The sequence below is a fragment of the Pleurodeles waltl genome, chromosome 1_2, assembly GCF_031143425.1.
Source record: "Pleurodeles waltl isolate 20211129_DDA chromosome 1_2, aPleWal1.hap1.20221129, whole genome shotgun sequence".
In the NCBI taxonomy this organism is placed as follows: Eukaryota; Metazoa; Chordata; class Amphibia; order Caudata; family Salamandridae; genus Pleurodeles; species Pleurodeles waltl.
In genome coordinates, this window is record NC_090437.1 from 1,260,481,801 (window position 1) to 1,260,501,481 (window position 19,681).

Below are 19,681 nucleotides of genomic sequence, written 5' to 3' on the forward strand. Positions count from 1 at the left end.
TCTGAACTCCCACAGATAGTCTGCCACAGAACTCTGTACCCTGGACCCCGAATGCTGGAACAACAACTGCTGCCTCGCATTTCCTCGATCAACGGTAGGACCTTTCTTCTGCTACCACTTCCTATTTTCCTGCAACTCAGCACCGCCCACCCTCACAAAACACTTACCATACCCACCTCACCAACTGCAACCACCACAGAACCATTCCACTGCCTCCTGCTCAATGCCAATCACTGTGCAAACATGGCACAAATATATGGGACACCATCCCCTCCCTCTCCCCTGATGTTGTCTTCATTACTGAAATCTGGCTCAACCCCTCCAACCCCTCAACATCACCACAGCAGTGCCCACCGAAAACAAGATGATTCACTGAGTCCGCACCAACGAACACAGAGACGACATTGCCATCACCCACAGAGAAACAATCCAGTGCATCACCATTGAAGACAACACTACACCAATCATGGAGCACCTCAACTTTCAACTAGAAACTGACTGCACCCTCGCATACATAGTCCCCAGGCCCATGCCCCAGCTTCTACAATGCCATTCCTGAATTCACTGCCCCACTTGTCATTGACTCCAAACACTACATCTTCCTGTGTGACCTCAACTTTCACCTCAATGACCCTGCAGACACTAACACCACCAAACTACTTGAAAGGATGGGCAATACCGGCCTCACCGAACTGGTAACTGACCCCACACACAGTGCAGGACACACGCTTCACTCAATCTTCATTGCTAGCAACAGAGCCACATACAGCCATGTTACCGATCTCACCTGCACCGACTATGCCACTGTAAATTTTTCCATCACAGGAGCACCATATACCACCACCAACACCCCATGCTTCTCCCATTGGAGCTGGAACAAAGTGACAGAGACCCAAAGGATGGAAACCCTCAACACCACCCATTCTGGCCCCACAACCAACCTCAATCAGGCTGTCGAGAACCTCTCCACCTGAGTTACAAAATGTACCAAACCAAACCCTTCAAGACCAGTAGATCCACCAAACAAGCCAGCTGGTACACCCTAGAACTCAGGATAACAAAATGCAACTGCAAACATCCAGAGAGACAACGCTGCACCAGCAAGGATCCCACAGACCGGGTTATCTTCAAATCAGCCCTCAACAAACACTATCAGTGCATAAAAGACACAAAAAACATGCCCTGGTAGACTTTATTAAAATTAGCACCAACCACAGCAAGGAACTCGTCAACATCGTCAGAGAGTTCTCCTGCCCATCAGCCACAGAAAACATATCCCCCACACCCCCAGGAACTCTGCAACACCCTGGCCAAGTACCTCCACAATGAGCTATCCACCATCTATAGTAACTTTGAAACCCAACCTACAGACCTCCACAGCCTCCTCACACAAACAGATGCCATCCACAACCCTCCGCTTATCACATAGGAACAGCTCACTAAACATAGAAGCACAGTCATCATCAACTCCACTGACTCTGGAACATCAAAGGACCCCTGCCCCACCATTTCTACAACCTCAGGAGCAAGGCAATTAGCATCAAGCTCATCTCCATTCTCAATACCTCCATCACCACAGCTATCTTCCCCGATCAATGGAAACACGCAGAGGTCTGACCCCGCCACAAGGAACCCTCCACCAACCCTAGCAATCTCAAGAACTACTACCCCTTCCCTCTGCTCACCTTCCCCACCAAACAAAAGCCCTAGTGAAGGCCATCAAACTACAACTCACTGAACACCTTGAGAACAGCTATCTGCTGGACATCTGCCAGACTGACTTCCACGCCAACTACAGTGCTGAGACCACCATGATTGCTGCCACCAATGACATCAAAGCCCTCCTCATCCAGGGAGACATAACAGCTCTATTCCTCCTCAACCTCACAGCAGTGTTCAACACCATATCCCACCTCACCCTTTTCATGAGACTTCACCACATAGGTATCCAGAGATATGCCCTCAAATGGATTGCATCCTTCCTCACAGGACGAACCCAGAGACCCGCCAGCCACCCTATACGTCGGAACCCAAGAGCATCATCTGCAGCATCCCACAATAGTCATCCCTCAACCTCACCCTGTTCAACACCTCCATGATGCCCCTGGTCAATATCGTCAGAACCCACAGCCTCAATTTAATTTCCTATGCAGACACCCAGCTCATCCTCTTGCTCTTAGAAGACTCCTCCACCACCAGAACCAACTTCTACAACTGCTTATCTTTAGAAACAGCACCACCCAACCTCCCCACAGAAAGACATGTGGTGGCTTTTTGAGTTTGGACCCATACCGTCACCAACAGACCACAACCTTGATATCATCCTGGACAGCAAACCCACCATGGAATGTCAAATCAATGCAGTTGCCTTGCTTGCACACCCTTTACATTCTCTTAGAGGTCTTCAGATGGCTCCCCGTCAACACCAAGAAAACATTCACCCAAGCCCTGGTCACCAGCCGACTCGGCTATGGCCCCAGAACTCCCCTTGCTGGAACATATCTTGCCCAATTCAAAATGGCCACCTTGCTTTCTTTACTTACCTGAAATTTCCTAATCCAATAAGGTGGCGCCCTTTTTATTGATGTAATTTCTTGTTTGCAGTGTAAATAAGGGAGGTAGTTTTTTCTTCCCAGAATTGCAAAGCCTCCTAGTGTTATAGGTGTATTTCTTTACTACCTTTCCAGGAGGTATTTCCAGATAGGGACTTTTTTTTATTCCTTCTGTATTTTGCAGTCCTTCTCCCTGGTCTTCCTGGTGCCAGTCCTGTGCTGTCATTTTTGCTGGTCTTCCTGATACTGGAGTCTTCTGTCAAGGGGAAGTTTTTTTGCTCTTGTGTTTTTCCTCCATTTGGAGCTCCTTCCTGCAGGCACTATCTGCTAGCCACTACATGGTGTTGGCAGCATTGTGGCTACTAGAATAGATCGCCCTTATCTCTGACCGACAAGGACCATCAAAACTGTGACCTTCCTGTCTCCCCGATGTTGGAATCTTCCAGATCAGAGTCAGTATTCAGTCAGTTTGCAATACCAGAAATCCAGGTATGACTCTGAAGATATGGAACAAGCTATCCCCCAGGCACTTCAAATTGATCAAGCAAGGACATATTGCAGACCACCAACAACTGCCAGACAAGAATCTGACTCTTCAGTAAGCCCTCGTGAGTAGGGAATCTGATGTTCCAACCTTCTCTTCAGCAACTCCACATTTTTTGGGAGATCCAAATAAATTGATTGAATTTTGGGATTCCTTTATAGTTTCCTTCACGTTTTGCCCAGCTCAATTTTTGCAAGACAGAGCAAAGATTGGTTACCTGATGGAATGAGAGATCCCCATATAGCCTTCCTGCCAACCTTCAAATAAATGCTCGAAAGACCAGACCTTGAATTCTCTGCTGGAGAGGCTCTTTGACATATGCAACAATGAGGGCAAGATGTGTTGATTTACATAACCCATTTTCATCAGTTGGTGGCAGAAACTATATGGGTTAAACAAAACTTAGTTACTCTGTTTTTGTAGGGGCTTTAAAGTGGGCATTAAATCCTTGCCATGCTGATAGATTAGGCCCTGTAAATTGAGCATCAACTGCAGAAACATTGATCCAAAAGATATAGAGTCCATTTCTTTTTAGCTTTTCGCAGTACTAGACCATCAGTACATAAGGTAGAAGCTTTCTCCGAAGATTCCACTGTCCGTTTTATTGAAGAACCAATGCAAATAGGTCTGGCCAGTGGACCTTTGACAGAATCTGAAAGAGAAAACCGAAGTAAACATAGGCTATGTATGTATTGCAGAGCTCTGGAACGTCTGTTATGAGCCAGTCCCTGCATCCCAAGAAGCTTTCGCGAAATGCCATGTCCCATCAATTATAAAGGGGGAAAGGACGGGAAACCCTCAAACCCTTTTTATTTGTCTGGGAAATATGAAGCCTCGCTATTTCTCCTGTCTATGTCACTGGAACTCCTAAATTGGGGTAGGGAAAGGATTTTGGCTCTCTTAAACAGTGTTGCCAGGGGAGTGTATTTAGATGAAGGCTGACCCAATAAGGTTAGGTCTGGTGGAGAACTTCTGGCATGGCTTTATTGCTTGCCTATAGGATATTTTACAGTACATCAGTGGTTCTAATGTGTTCACCAAATTAGAACCTTGTGTATCGTACCGTCTGTTATGCATCAAGGAGGAAGATGAGTGGGAAATAGCCTTTAGAACTCCATTCAGGAAGTTGGAATACTTTGTCATGCCTTTGGGTTGGGTCCAGCATTCTTCCAATATTTCAAGGACCATATGTTTGCCGACATGCTTAAGCAGTGAGTGATTGTCTATCTTCATGACATCCTAGTATTCTCCAGAGACCTCCTTCTACATCATCATCAGTACATCAGCCAAGTATTACTTAAGCTCTATCAGAATCAGCTGTATTGTAAGCTGGAGAAGTGTGAATTTCACCAACCTGAAGTAGAGTACTGAGGCAACCAATTCAACAGTACTGGTGTCTCTATAGATAAAAGCAAGGTTTGTGCCATTCTGAATTGGCCAAATCCGTCTAATGTGAAAGAAATCCAGTATTTCCTTGGTTTTACAAAGTAACTTATTGAAATGTTTGCCCTGTAAACCAGTGGAATTACCCAAATTCTAAAGATAGACATGCTCTGTCACTGTTTCCATTGAGATTATCAAGCTGAAGAAGCCTTTACAGGTTTAAAGAAGAAGGCCTTTATGCAAGCACGAATCTTGTGTCATCTGGATCCCATCTAAAAAGTTAATCGTGGAAACTGATGTCTCAGACTGTGTCATTGAGCTGTGCTTCTACAACATCAGGAAGATGATGGTCCTGAACACCCTCTCTTTTATCTGTCCCATAACTTATCTGATTCAGAAAGAAAGATAACTCATGGCCATGAAAGAAAACTGTACAGAGTGGAGACATTTTCAATCAGATCCTTTTGAACCTTTTGAAATCTGACGTCATCGCAATCTCCAGTGCCTCAGACATATGCAGTTTAAAAACAGTGTCAGGCATATTGGTCTTGTCTTTTAACCAGTATGACTTCTGTCTTACCTATATTTCCGGCACTAAGAATACTGTAGTGGATGCTTTGTCATGCAGATATTCTAAAACTTAATCTTTGATCAGAACTTCCTTTCTCCACAACAAGTAGTAGGAATCGCTCAATCCTTTTTTTGACAAGATTCAACCTGATTACTCCAAATACTCTAATTAAGAATGGAAACCCTTACAAGCACTAACTGTTAAGAATAACAATTTAGTATTCAAAGGAAGCACTCTATGTATTCCATCCATGCACTCCACCTCAAGTTTTTCAATATGTGTCACAACTCTCCTGTTGCTGTTCACAGGTGTGTCAAATCCACTCTGGAACCCATGCTTTGTTCCTTTTGGTGACCTTCTATTCAAGAAGGTACTTGATTGTATGTTGGTTCTCAAAATAAAACACCTCATTTTCGAACTTCAGGGCTACACCAGCCTTTGGCTGTTTCTCCGGAGCCATGACATGCAATCGTCACTGATTTTATCACTGCTTGCCCCTCTCTGAAGGAAATATGGTCATACTGGCTACCCTTTGACTCTTTTTCACTACTCTAACAAAATAATCCTCCGCTGAAGAAATGGAACTGATAGTTTCACAAAAGGTTTTCTGGTTGCATGGGCTCCCTCAAATTATAGTTTCTGATAGTGAACCTCAATTTCTTTCTCATTTTTGAAAATCTTTTTACAACTCCCTTCTGATTGAAGTGCCACTGTCTTCTTGTTTCCATTCAATGGCCAGATGGAACGTGCCAACCAAGATCTGTAACATTTTATTTGTAACTCCAAGCAGAGAAATTGGTATTCCTTTTTACCCTTAGCTGAGTTCTCTTACAACAATTCTATTCATAGCACAACTATCTTGATGTCTTTCTGTCTTTATGGTCTTAATACTATGATTTTTCCTTTGTCCTTTCTGGTCCAGTACTGGTCACTGCCACCACTTGTTTCCTTCCGGAACTGCAGGCCAACATATGTAAAGTCTCTTCTAACTCTGTGGATTTAAGAAACAGATTGAAATAATTTGCTGATCTCTATCAAACTTCTCTGTCTGCTTATAACATCGGAGACACCGTGTGGCTTTCCTCTAATTTTTTTACTGCTCATCTTTCCCAGAATAAATTCAAACCCCAATTTTACAGTCTTTTAAAGATTGCCCGGTGGCTTTTAGGATGCAATTGCCCATACATTGGAAGATTTAGCCTGTATTCCTTTCTTCCAAATTAAAGTCATAGCAGGCAGATCCCTTTCAGGGACTCTTTTTCAGCCCTCCACCAATCCTTGTCAATAGGGTTCCTGATTTTTAGGTCCAGGTGTAGAAATCTTCTCTGCCAGTGGAATTCAGACACTTCATGCTACGCAGACTAGAGCCAAGTTCCTAATTCCGCAATCTAGCGCCCAGCGGAGTTGGTTCTCACATGCAAGGTTGGGCTTTGCCACTCTCCCACGAGCGCTACGAAGCATGACAAATAGCCTATCTGCCACATTGTTATCCCATTATACCCTACGGGAATCGTATTACGGCGGTCGTGATATCTGTCACATTTGTGATGGAGTAACCCATTCGCCAAACACTAAAGTAGGCCGTAAGTCATCAAAATGGCCATTGTGCATTGCTTGAACTACTGATAAAGGGTGTACATAATTTGCGCAATTTGTTTTAATTACTTACATGAAATGTTTGTAAAATTATGCAGAATTACACAAAATGCAAATCCATAATTTCAGATATATTTCAATGTAAAATGCATCCTTTTGTTAATTTATGGCATGTTGATGCATTTAAACAAAGCTCCACAAATAACAACCTCTCGCATTTTATTTTCTTGTGAGTTTGTGGTAAATTTTTATAATGAATGGCCCAATTGACAGAAAATGTTTATCACCAATGGCACATAATTGGGCAAAGTGGCGTAGTGACATATTTTGGCAATTTAACAGAAAAATTTAAAATTCTTCCAGGCCTACTATTTATGTAGCAAGCTTACATCCTTACCCTTAAAAGGTTGTGTCCCAATTAGACAAAAATATTTATTTTTAATTAGGGCAGGCCCTACCTTGAGGTGAGCAAGCTATAAACTGATAAAGAAACAAGTGGTTTTAGGCTTACCCACAATGATTCTTACTTGCTGGCCCACCAGCTTTCACTAGTGAACAATTTTACCCCGGATAAACAGTCATCTTCCTACCGGACATTACTGGAGTACATAGGGGCCCATGATATTCAATTGCATGTCCCCTATTAACGCCTGTTCTGAGCAGGCATTAAAAGAGTTAAAAAAATGGCACAAGGAAATCTCTTAGATTTCCTTGCACCATTTTTTTGGCCTCCCTAATGGGGGGACGTCCCCCTTGCATACATTATGTCTGGCATGGGCATAATGTGGCACAAGAGTTTACAAAGTGGTGCAATGCACGCATTGCGCCACTTTGTAAATATGGCATGTGTAAAAAGCCACTTTAGCGCTGCCTTAGTGTAAAAAAATATTACACTATCTCAGCACTAAGGCGGAACTAGGGCCTCTTAAATCAGGCCCTTAGTCTCACTGTCAGTATTTTAATTCATGCCTTGGCTCCTCTGGGCAACAGTTCTGGGCCACTGAGAGGTGACCACTAACCCTGTCCAAAAATCAAGTGAAATTACTTGTTTGTTCATGAAATGTTGGTCTGTATTTTGCACTATTTTTTACCGTGGGATTTGCCACTGCATCCATTTTGGATGGAAGTACACATTTCGAGCCAACAAAAGCTCAACATTGTGAGTGATTGAACATTTGGTTCATTCACATTATTACTGCGCTCTTGTGATGGGATTTTATGTGAACCGTAGCTCAAATACATGATGTAGCATAACTTATGGCATTTTGCTTATTAATCATAAGGTAAAATGTTCGAAATTACATGAAATCACACCAGCATACACAAAAGTGCATCCAGACTTAGTGACCTTGCCTAATTATGTGCAGGCATCCACAACATTGATCGATTGGTAACTGATGGACATTTCAAAACATTCTAGGACTTGCAGGTGGACTCTAATGGTGATTGGTCAATCAGGTGCAAAAACTCATTTTTCTACCAAGGTATATTCCATAGAATATTGTATCAGATCGGGGGCCAGATGTATCATCCATTTTGGCATTCGCAAACGGTGCGAATGGTCGTTTGCGAATGCAAAAATGCCTTTCAGTATTTGTGAAAGGCATTTGCAACGCAAATTTAAATTCCTTAAAATTGCGAGCCCACTTGGAGAATCACAAATTGCGATTCTCTAAATAAGAAAACACAAATAAGGAATCCTTATTTGCGATTTCTAAACCACATGTAGCAAGCAATTCCTTAATGCGAATTGGGCATTAAGGAATCGCTATTACCACCAAGTTGAACTTGGTGGTAAGCATGTGCAAATTTAAAAAATGCATGAAAAATGCATTTTTTAAATTGGCATGTAACTCACAGATGCCCCTTTGGCTCGTGTACGCCTCACATGTCCTTAAAAAAATTCTTGGGGTGCAGCAGAGGGGGCCTTAGGCCCACAGAACCCTGGGTTTTGCATTTCCCAAATTTGCGAATTCTAGTTAGGAATTCACAATTTGGGAAATGCAAAACAATCGCAAATATGGGCCTACAGGCCCATAGGTGCGAATGGGGCCGGTATTGCAATTTGCGATTCGGTAATAGCATTTGCGATTTATAAGAAATCGCTATTACCGAATCGCAAATATGATACATACCATTTTGCCTTTCAGAAATAGCGATTTCTTAAAAATCGCTATTAGAGAATCGCAAAATGGTTTGTTCATACATCTGGCCCGTAGTTCGAAAATGGCTGAACAGATTTCTAAAAGAATTGGCAGGATTATATGTTATGGTATGCAGATGATATGTTTTGGTAGTACATGTAAGTAGGGTAAGTATTTATAAAGCTATAAGGCATTTTAACTTACTGATATCTGTTGTTGCTGTAGTTTTGCATGATTTCACTATATTTCATAGTATTTCGCGAAACTACCGCATTACATAGCAATGACAAGGCATTATGCAATTGGCTAATAACTTCTTTTACTAAAGTTAAATGCAGCCATGTTTTTTTAAGTACACTTGGCTATGTTTGGCTATGTTCTGGCCTTATATATAGATAAATATTGGTTTTTATAATTTCACTACTTATTACCACTTTAATGAAGTGGTATTAGGTAGGGAAAAATACATAAGAAGTACTGAGAAGCTTAAAAATAAAAAATATAACTATTATAAAAAATCAAAATACACTCCACTACAATATATTTTTGCAATATGTGTTACAAAGATACTTAGGGGGTCATTCTGACCCTGGCGGGAGGTGTTAAAGCGGCGGCCAACCCGCAAACAGGCAGGCGGTCAAAAAAAAGGAATTCTGACCCTGGCGGGAACCGCAAACACAGCCCGCTACTTTAACACTCCGACCGCCACGGCGGGACAGACAAACAGCGCGGCGGTCACCGCCAACGGGCAGGCGGCAGACAATGTACCGCCCACCCTATCACAACTCACCAATCCGCCACCTTTTCCGGGGCGGGAGCCCCGCCGATAAAAACACGGCGGAAACAGAACGAGAAAACGCTCACCTATACACACTCCACGAAGAAGGAGGACAGCATGGAACCCGAATTAAACATCCTACCAGCTATTGTCTACCTGCTCATCTACCAGGAGTACGAACGCCGGCGCAGACGACAACGGTGAGTACTGCACCTACGACACAGGGGAGGGGGGAGGAGGAAAGCTTACGGCCACACACATGCGCCATACACCCACCCCCCCACCACAAATACCGCCACCCCAATGCCGAGCAACAAGTCAGAGTGACACCACCCAAACCCACCGGAATAATGCAAAGACACAATAAAAATGATCCATAAAATATATGTATAAATAGCTCCATTAAAGGTATGGGAAATATGCTATATAAAAGATACAAAATTAAGGAATGAACATAGTCAACAATATATACATAGGCAATAAGTCCTGCACATTCCGTCAAAGTTCCATAGTCCGTGAGCCAATGTGCACAAACACATGGGCAAAGCCCACTCAGGAGACCAGATACCATTGGAGAGAACACTGCTGGGGCATCAGATGATAAAACTACAGGCACCTCAGGGGGAAGGGAAGGGGGGCACCTCAGCCACATGAGTCCTTGACGCCAGATCCACGAGGGGCCTCCATGCCCACTGTCCCATCCTGGGGAGTGCAAAGCCACAGTCTCACAAGTCTCTACAGTGGGTGGGTTGCCCACTGTCCCATCCTGGGGAGTGCAAAGCCACAGTCTCTCAAGTCCCTACAGTGGGTGGCTTGCCCACTGTCCCATCCTGGGGAGTGCAAAGCCACAGTCTCTCAAGTCCCTACAGTGGGTGGCTTGCCCACTGTCCCATCCTGGGGAGTGCAAAGGCACAGTCTCTCAAGGCGCACATCGTCATTGGCTCCTGAGACCCATAGGGTTCAATTTTAACCAATGCTGCTTTGCGCCGCGGTCTTCGACCGCCTACCGCCACGGTGTGCCACGCCAGCGCAGTGACCTCACATCCCACTGTCACACTTCACAGGTCAGGCAGCCGCCATTTCAAGGGCCCACATGGCATGATTTCTACTGCGTCACACAGGCCTAGGCCTTGCATTGCCACTCATACAAGCCTTTCAATGCATAGCGATTCGTGTACTGTGCAAGCTGTGTGAACGAACCTGTGGGTTGCTTGACTCTGTGCTCCATGTTGTCCTTCCTAGGCACCGTCCGCTGGGACTTGCGAGGAGAAGGATGAATCCTCCCGTGTACCGACCGCTGGTGGACCTGTCGACAATGGAAGAACGACATATCATACTTACATACCGGCTTGACAGAGCAACTATACATGAACTATGTGCCCAGCTGGAGCCAGACCTGATGTCCCCCATCCGCCAACCCACAGGGATTCCCCCTCTGGTGCAGGTTCTGTCAGTACTCCATTTTTTGGCAAGTGGGTCTTTTCAAACAACAGTGGCCATATCATCTGGGATGTCTCAGCCTATGTTTTCTAAGGTTTTGTCCAGAGTGTTGTCTGCCCTGATGAAATAGATGCGGAGCTACGTTATTTTCCCTGAGGTGGGCGAATTGGCTACAGTGAAGGGTGATTTTTATGCCCTTGGACATATCCCCAACATCATTGGTGCCATTGATGGGACCCATGTGGCTTTGGTTCCCCCCAAAGAAAGTGAGCAGGTGTACAGGAACAGAAAAAGTTATCATTCGATGAATGTCCAGGTGGTCTGTTTGGCTAACCAGTACATCTCCCATGTAAATGCCAAGTTCCCTGGGTCAGTGCATGACGCGTATGTCATGCGAAATAGCAGCATCCCTTATGTGATGGAACAGCTACAGAGACACCGTGTGTGGCTAATTGGTGACTCTGGTTACCCCAACCTGTCGTGGCTACTGACCCCAGTGAGGAATCCCCGGACCAGGGCAGAGGAACAGTACAATGAGGCCCATGGGCGCACTAGGAGGATCATAGAAAGGACCTTCGGGGTCCTGAAGGCCAGGTTTAGGTGCCTGCATATGACAGGGGGATCCCTAATGTACTCACCAAAGAAGGTGTGCCAGATCATCGTGGCCTGCTGTATGCTTCACAATCTTGCTTTGCGACGCCAGGTGCCTTTTCTGCAGGAAGATGGTCCAGATGGTGGTGTTGTAGCAGCTGTGGAGCCTGTGGAGAGTGAAGAGGAGGAAGACGACGGGGACGACACGGACAACAGGGATACAGTCATACAACAATATTTTCAATAGCACACAGGTAAGAATCAGCCACGCCATTTTACATTTACTTAAGGCCTCATGCGTCTCCACTGTCTGTGTTTCCCCCCAGTTCCTGTTAACTGATTTGTGACTTTCCCTTCCCTTTTCAGAACTGTATGACCCACTGCCTGACTTCAGCTTTGTTTGCCCATGGACTAAAGCTTATTGAAATTGGTATGTTGTCATCACTTAGTAACTGGACATTATTGCACCGTTATGTGTAATACATTTGTTAAGAATAAAAGCAGACTCCTGTTATATTAAGTGCAATAAGTGTTTTATTTTAAGTGCTACATATAGGTACATGATTGGGAAACGGTGATGGGTGGGGGTGGAGTAATGTCCATGGCAGAGTCCAGTTCTCAGTTGCACAGGTGCATTGTCCATATGCCTGTGGAAGGATGGAGCAGGGGCAGTTCAAGGTTGGACAGGGTGACAATGTGGGACAGTGGGATGACATCAGGGGGTATCTTAGGCTGGCGGGGGTCTTGCAATCCTACTCTGTCTTCTTGTGAGATCTCAGGTTCCGCTTGCGGGGCTGGTTCTTCTTCTGCAGGAGGTGGGTTTCTGGTGGCCTGTCGTTGTGTGGGGGCCTCCTGTCCACTAGCGCCGGCGGAGGTGGTAGGCTGTTCCTGGCCTGGGCTAGTGACAGGGGCCCTTTGGGGTGCCACATGGTCCCGCAATGTGGTGACGATCTGGGTAAGGGCCACGACGATGGCCCCCCATTGCGGAACCTATGTTCCTCAGTTCCTCCCTGAACCCCATGTACCGTTCCTCCTGCAGTTCCTGGATCTACTGTCGCCATTGTCTCCTGGGAGCGGTGGTATGCTCCCATGATGGAGGAGAGGGCCTCTTGGAGAGTCGGTTCCCCGGGCCTGTCCCCCCCATGTCGCACAGCAGCCCTCCCAGTTCCCCTGTGTTCCTGGGCCTCTGTCCCCTGGACGGTGTGCCCACTACCACTGCCCCCAGGTCCCTGTTGTTGTTGGGGTGGTGGGTCAACCTGGGTGCCCTGTAGTGGTGGACACACCGCTGATTTACGTGTCCTGGAGACAGAGGCATGGGCCCGCTGGGTGGGAGCTGTGCTGGTGTTCCCAGAGGGGGTTGGGTCTGGTGTAGCCTGTGGCTGTCTGTGGGGAACCGACTGTCCAGAGGTCCCCGATGGGCCGGGCTGGTCATCTGGCTCCAGGGAGACAGAGCTGCTGTCATCGCTGGGGGCCTCTTCTGGAGGTGGGATGGACATCTCTGGACCCTCCGTGGCGGTGTGGTGGCGTTCGGGTCCTGCAGGGGTATAAAGGTATGGTTATTGCTTCTGTGTGTGGCATTTCGTGTGATGGGTGGGTGTCCGTGTACCCAAGTGCAGGCATTTCCTTGTGGGGGCTTTTGTGAGGGTGGCTTGTGGGGGTGATGTGTGTGTGCAGTGGGCATGCTTTGGTGATGGGTGTCCATGCTTTGTGGTCGCATGCAGGGCTTGGTGTTGGGATGGGTGGGTTGTGATGGTGAGCCTTTTGCTAGGTGTTGGTGTGATGGGGGTGGGGGTGAGGGTGGGGGTATGATTTGGCATGCAGGTGGTGTGGGGGTGGGAAGCAGTAGTGAAGATTTGACTTACCAGAGTCCATTCCTCCGCCTACTCCTGCGAGGCCCTCAGGATGCAGGATGTGCAAGACTTCCTCCTCCCATGCGGTAAATTCGGGGGGAGTAGGTGGGGGTCCGCCGCCAGTCTTCTGCACCGCAATGTTGTGCCTTGATACCATGGAACGCACCTTCCCCCGTAGGTCGTTCCATCTCTTCCTGATGTCCTCCCGATTGCGTGGATGCTGTCCCACCGCGTTAACCCTGTCCACTATCCTTTGCCATAGCTCCATCTTCCTGGCAATTGTGGTGTGCTGCACCTGTGCCCCGAAGAGCTGGGGCTCTACACGGACTATTTCCTCCACCATGACCCTGAGTTCGGCGTCACTGAACCTGGGGTGTCTTTGGGGTGCCATGGGGTGGTGTGGTTGAGGTGTGGGGTAGCGTTTGTGGTGATGAGTGTGGTGCGTGTGGTGGTGTGTGGTGTTTGGTGCGTGGATTCTGTGTGGGTGATGGTGTTGTGTGCCTCTGTGTTGTGTGATTGTCTATTCTGTGCTCTCTCTCTAGCCTTCGTCAATAATTTCGGGTCGTAGGGGCTTGTGGGTGATGTGGGGGTGTGTTTTATATTGTGTTGGGTGTGTTGGAGTGGTGTTAGTATGTGTATCAGGTGTGTGTATTTCAAACTGACCAATGTGGCTGAGTTTTCTATGTGTGTGTGTGTATTTTGACCGCGGTGGGGTGTACCGCCAATGGAATACCGTATTTGAAAGACCGCCGCGTGGATTTGTGGGTCGGAATGGTATGGGCGTATTTCTGTTGGCGTGACGGTGGAGGTTTGTTCATCGCCATTTTTTCGCTGACCTTTGGTATGGCGGACTTTTGTGGATGTCGGGTTTTTGGCGGTTTGCCAGTTGCGGGTCAGAATGACCGTGGCGGTTTACCGCGGCCGCGGCGGTGTTATGGCGGTCTTCTGACCGGCGGTAAGCGCCTTATACCGCCGAGGTCAGAATGACCCCCTTAGTATTTTCCAATTTTTTACACCACAGTAATACCTCCAAATTACAGCACTGCTTAATTTTTTTTACACCATCTCCCAAAAATTGCCATTTACACTTCATAATCTCTTTTCCTGTCACGTTACTTCTACATCCATTTACCCACTTTCACGCTACGTCTGTCTCAAGTACCACATTTCATTCTATGCCACTCCACTCTATGTCACTCCACTCTCCACCACTCCACTATATGCCTTTACACTTTATGCAGCTTCACTCTGTCACTCCACTATACACCGCTCCACTTTGCACTAATCCACTGTTCGTCAATCCAGTCTACCTCACTACACTCTACACCACTTCACTCTACACCTTTCAACTGTAAACTATTACAATGTATGCCACTTCAGTCTACACCACTCCAAACATGCCACTTCAGTCTACACCACTCCAAACATGCCACTGCATTCTACGCTATTCCTCTGTGATCAACTGCACTCTGACAATGCACTGTACTCCACTCTATGCCACTACACTCTTCACCACTCCAATCTATGCTTTTTCAATGCACACCACTAGTCTGTACCTCACTCAATTGTACACTACTCTACTTTTCGCCCCTCTACTGTATGCTGTTCCAGCATACGCCACTCCACTGTACACAAATTCACTGTACACCACTCCATTGTATCACATTCCTCTGTACACAACTCCACTGTACTACATTTCACTCTATGCCACTCCACTGTACACCACTCCACTGTATGCTATTACAGTCTACACTACTTCACACTATGCCACACTAATGTAAGCCAATCCACTTCTTGCTGTGCTATTGTATTGTATGCTAATCCACTCTATGCAACTTCACTCTACGCTATTCCACTGTATGCCACTCCACTTTATGCCACTCCACTGTATGCCACTCCACCATCATACCTGATTCCAATATCCTCCACTCCTCTATGGCACTCCAATCTAGGTCACTCCACTGTACGCTATTCCATTGTATGCCACTCCACTTTATGCCACTACACTCTCCTCTTTCGCACTCTATGGTACTCTAATATATGCTACTCTACTGTGCACCATTAAAGTATATGTTATTCCACTGAACACCACTCCACTGTACCACACTCCACTCTACGCTATTCCTCTGTGCCCATCTGCACTCTATGACACTATACTGTACTCAATTCCACTCTATGCCACTCCACTCTAGGCCACTCTACCCTTCGTCACAACACTCTATGCTATTTCACTTCTTGCCAATAGACTGTACATCACTCAACTGTACACCGCTTAACTTCATGCCTCTCCGCTCCTCTACTATATGCTAATGCATCTTATGCCACGCCACTGTACAACAATCCACTGTAAGTCACTCCACTGTACTACACTTCACTCTATCCTACTCCACTCTACACCACTCCACTGTACACTATTCCAGTCTATGCCACTTCACTCTATGCCACTCGAGTTTTCACCAATCCACTCCACACTATGCTGTTGTAGTGTATGTCACTCCACTCTATGCTATTGCACTGTATGTCACTCCACTTTACAACACACCACTTTATCCCACTCCACTATATGCTATTCCAGTGTACGCTACTCCACTCTACAGCACCCCATTCTACATAACTCCACTCTCCTCTATTTCACTCTATGGTACTCCACTATACTCTACTCTATGCTAAGCCACTCCACTGAAAGCTATGGCACTGTACACCACTCCACTGTACCACACACACACCACTCTACGCCACTGCACTCTACGCTATTCCTTTGTGTATAACTGCACCCAATGACATTACACTGTACTCTATTCCACTCTATGCCACTCCACTCATTGCCACTCCACTCTATCCTGTTTCACTGCATGCCACTAGACTGTACCTCACTCAGCTGTGCACCATTCCACTGTATGGCACTTCACTCTACACCCCTCTACTGTATGCTATTCCATCTTATGCCACTCCACTGTACGCCAATCTAATCTATGCCACTTCACCGTACACTATTCATCTGTACAACACTCCAGTGTACTACAGTTCACTCTACACCACGCCACGCTACACCACTGCAATGTATGCTATTCCAGTCTATACCAATCCACTCTGTGCTATTGTATTGCACCCCACTCCACTCTTTGCCACTCCACTCTAGCCTATTCCTCTCCATGTCCCTCCACTTTACGACACTCCACTGTATGCCAATCCACTATAAGCTATTCCACTCTACAGCACTCCATTCTACATCACTCCACTGTAAGCTATTTTACTGTATGGTTCTCCAGTGTATGCCACTTCACTTTTCGCTATTCCACTCTATTGTACTCCATTATATGCTACTCCACTCTGCCTCACTCCAGTGTATGCTATTCCTCTGTGTGCAGCTGCACTCTATCTACTTTGTACTCAATTCCACTCTATGCCACTCTACTCTCTGCTACTCCACTCTTTCTCAATCTGCTCTTTGTTATTCTACTGTACCTCACTAGACTGTGCCTCATTCAACTGTAGGCCACTTCCCTCTACACCACTCTACTGCAAGCTATTCCAGTCTACACCACACCACTGTACGCCAATACACTGTATACCACTCCACTGTACGCTATTCTACCTATACACTTCTGTACTCTACACCACTTTCAGTCTTCAAAACTTCACTGTACGCCACTCCAGTCTATGACATTCCACTGTACTCTATGCCACTCAAATCTATGCTATTTGACTGTATACAACTCCACACTATGCTACTCCAGTTTATGGTGTTTCACTGTATGCCACCCACTCTATGCCACTCCACTCTACACTATTCCACTTTAAACAACTCTACTGCATGCCACTCCACTCTATGGTACTCCACTCTGCTACTCCACACTATGCCACTCCTGTCTATGCCACTTAAAGGCACACTATTCCATTGTATGCCAGCCCATTATACACCACTCAAATATATAACACTTAACTGCACGTTATTACACTGTACATCTCCACGGCATTCTAGTCTATGCGACTCTACACTTCAGTACTCCACTCGATGGTATTCAACTGTATGCCTCTCCACTCTACACACTTTCACTGTATTGTGTGCCACTCTACTCAATGCTATTCCACTCTACATCATTGTAATCTATGCCACTCCACTTTACTCCACCCATTTCTATACCACTCCACTCCACACTATTACAACATAGCCACTACACTCTACTCTGCTACACTCCACCTAACTCCACTCTACACCTTTTACATACATTGCTTCTACCTTGTTTTTTATGACACTCGACTCAAAGCTATTCAACTCTACATCACTACAAACGTTGCCACTCCACTTTACTCCACCCAACTTTACACCACTCCACACTACTACACTGTACATCACTACATCCTACCCCTCTACACGCTACCTAACTCAACTCTGCACCTTCTGCATACACTACTTCTACCTTTCATATTACAACAATACCATCTGAAATCATAGCATATACAACAACACTTAGGACATCGCAAACCACACCTTTTGTGACAACACAGTGCATGGTAGAAATGCAAGCTATAGTTAATGTGGTGTAGCTACCAAGTTCAATACACTGTGCATGGAGGAGGACAATTTACAATAATTTGAAGGTGTTGCATAAATTATAATTTTAAGGTGTAAGTATAACTTTAATATTTGTAATGTTTGTGTAGTTTAAGTTTGGTTGGTGTAGAAATCATAAATAAAGTTATAGTAATTTTAAGGTGGTTTGTATATTATATATCTATGGTATAACTATAATATCAGATTTTCAGCATCATTTCAGCTTGTGTCCCCTTGGCATGTGACCTTCACCCAGTAATGGATGTCAGTTTGTCACCTGTGATTGTGCCGATTAATTTTTATTTCATTTTTCTAGTGGCTACATTTTTAGTCAAAATAGAAAGATATGGAGTCCAACAGCTAACATAGTCAGACGTGACCTTCAAGGTCAATTGCTGCATTTTCTCCAAGACATTACTTTTAACTTAGGGAATTCAGGATCTTGAACTATTAGGGAAAGAATACATTACATATGATTTTCTGAAATTAGTCCAAATTTTAAGATAATCCATGAAGGATGCAAAGTCATTGACCAAAGCTTTCAATCCACTGTATGTGCAGGCTAACAATACAGCATCATCTTCATATAGTAGAGCTGAAATCAGCCTTAAGTCAACTATGGGTACATTCTATCCCGATTAATGTACTGTGGCTACTGGATTCAATACACTGTGCATGGAGGTGCACAAATTACAATAATTTGAAGGTGCTGCCTAAGTTATAAATTGAAGGTGTAAGTATAACTTTAGAATGTCTAATGTTTGTGTAGTTTAAGTTTGGTTTGTATAGAAATCATAAATAATGTTATAGTCATTTAAAGCAGGTTTGTAAGTTATACATTTATGGAATAATAATAACTTCACATTTTCATCATCATTCCAGCTTGTGTCACCTTAGCACGTGACTTAACTTCACCCAGTAATGGATAAGTCAGTTTGTCACCTGTGATTGTGCCAATTAGTTTTCAATCTACTTTTGAAGTGGCCAGATTTTTAGTCAAAATCAAATCAAAATAAACTTGATTTAAAGTCACAATATAACAGGGAATAAAAAAGAGAAACTAACATTAAAATAGCATACACTTGCAGTGACGCACAACATACCTTTATAATGATCCAACAGCAAAGCACACATGAGTATTCAATGCATTTGAAGAAAACATAATGCTGTCCTGCAGCAGTGAAATGTTTAAGAACTAGAATTATTTTTTTGTATACAGAAGATAAAATTTACAAAAAACATATAATGCAAAAAAGTCTGGTCATAGAATTCACAACATGGACAGGGACATACCAAATCATTATTCTATTTGCCTAGTGGAAAAGGAAGTAAAACTTGTGAAGACCCTAGTCTGAATCGGGATAGGAGTCCCCTTTCCCACACTCCAAAATCCATTAAGAGAGATTCCTTAGTATTAAACGTGATCTGAATGTCACTGTAAATCCATATTTAGGGTTTTTTAAGGCCAATGCCCTCTCTTAAGTCACACCTCATATCTATGGGGCATTTCTTGAACACAGCTTTATCTAGCCTGCAAATATTTGAAGGATTCTGAAATATAAGGCAAGTCTATTTAGATTGTCTAACATGGTTTAAATACAGACCAGCCACGGTATCTTAAGTGTATTATCCATTGCATGCAGTCAGCAATGATTTCTTGACATGAAAGAGCACAGG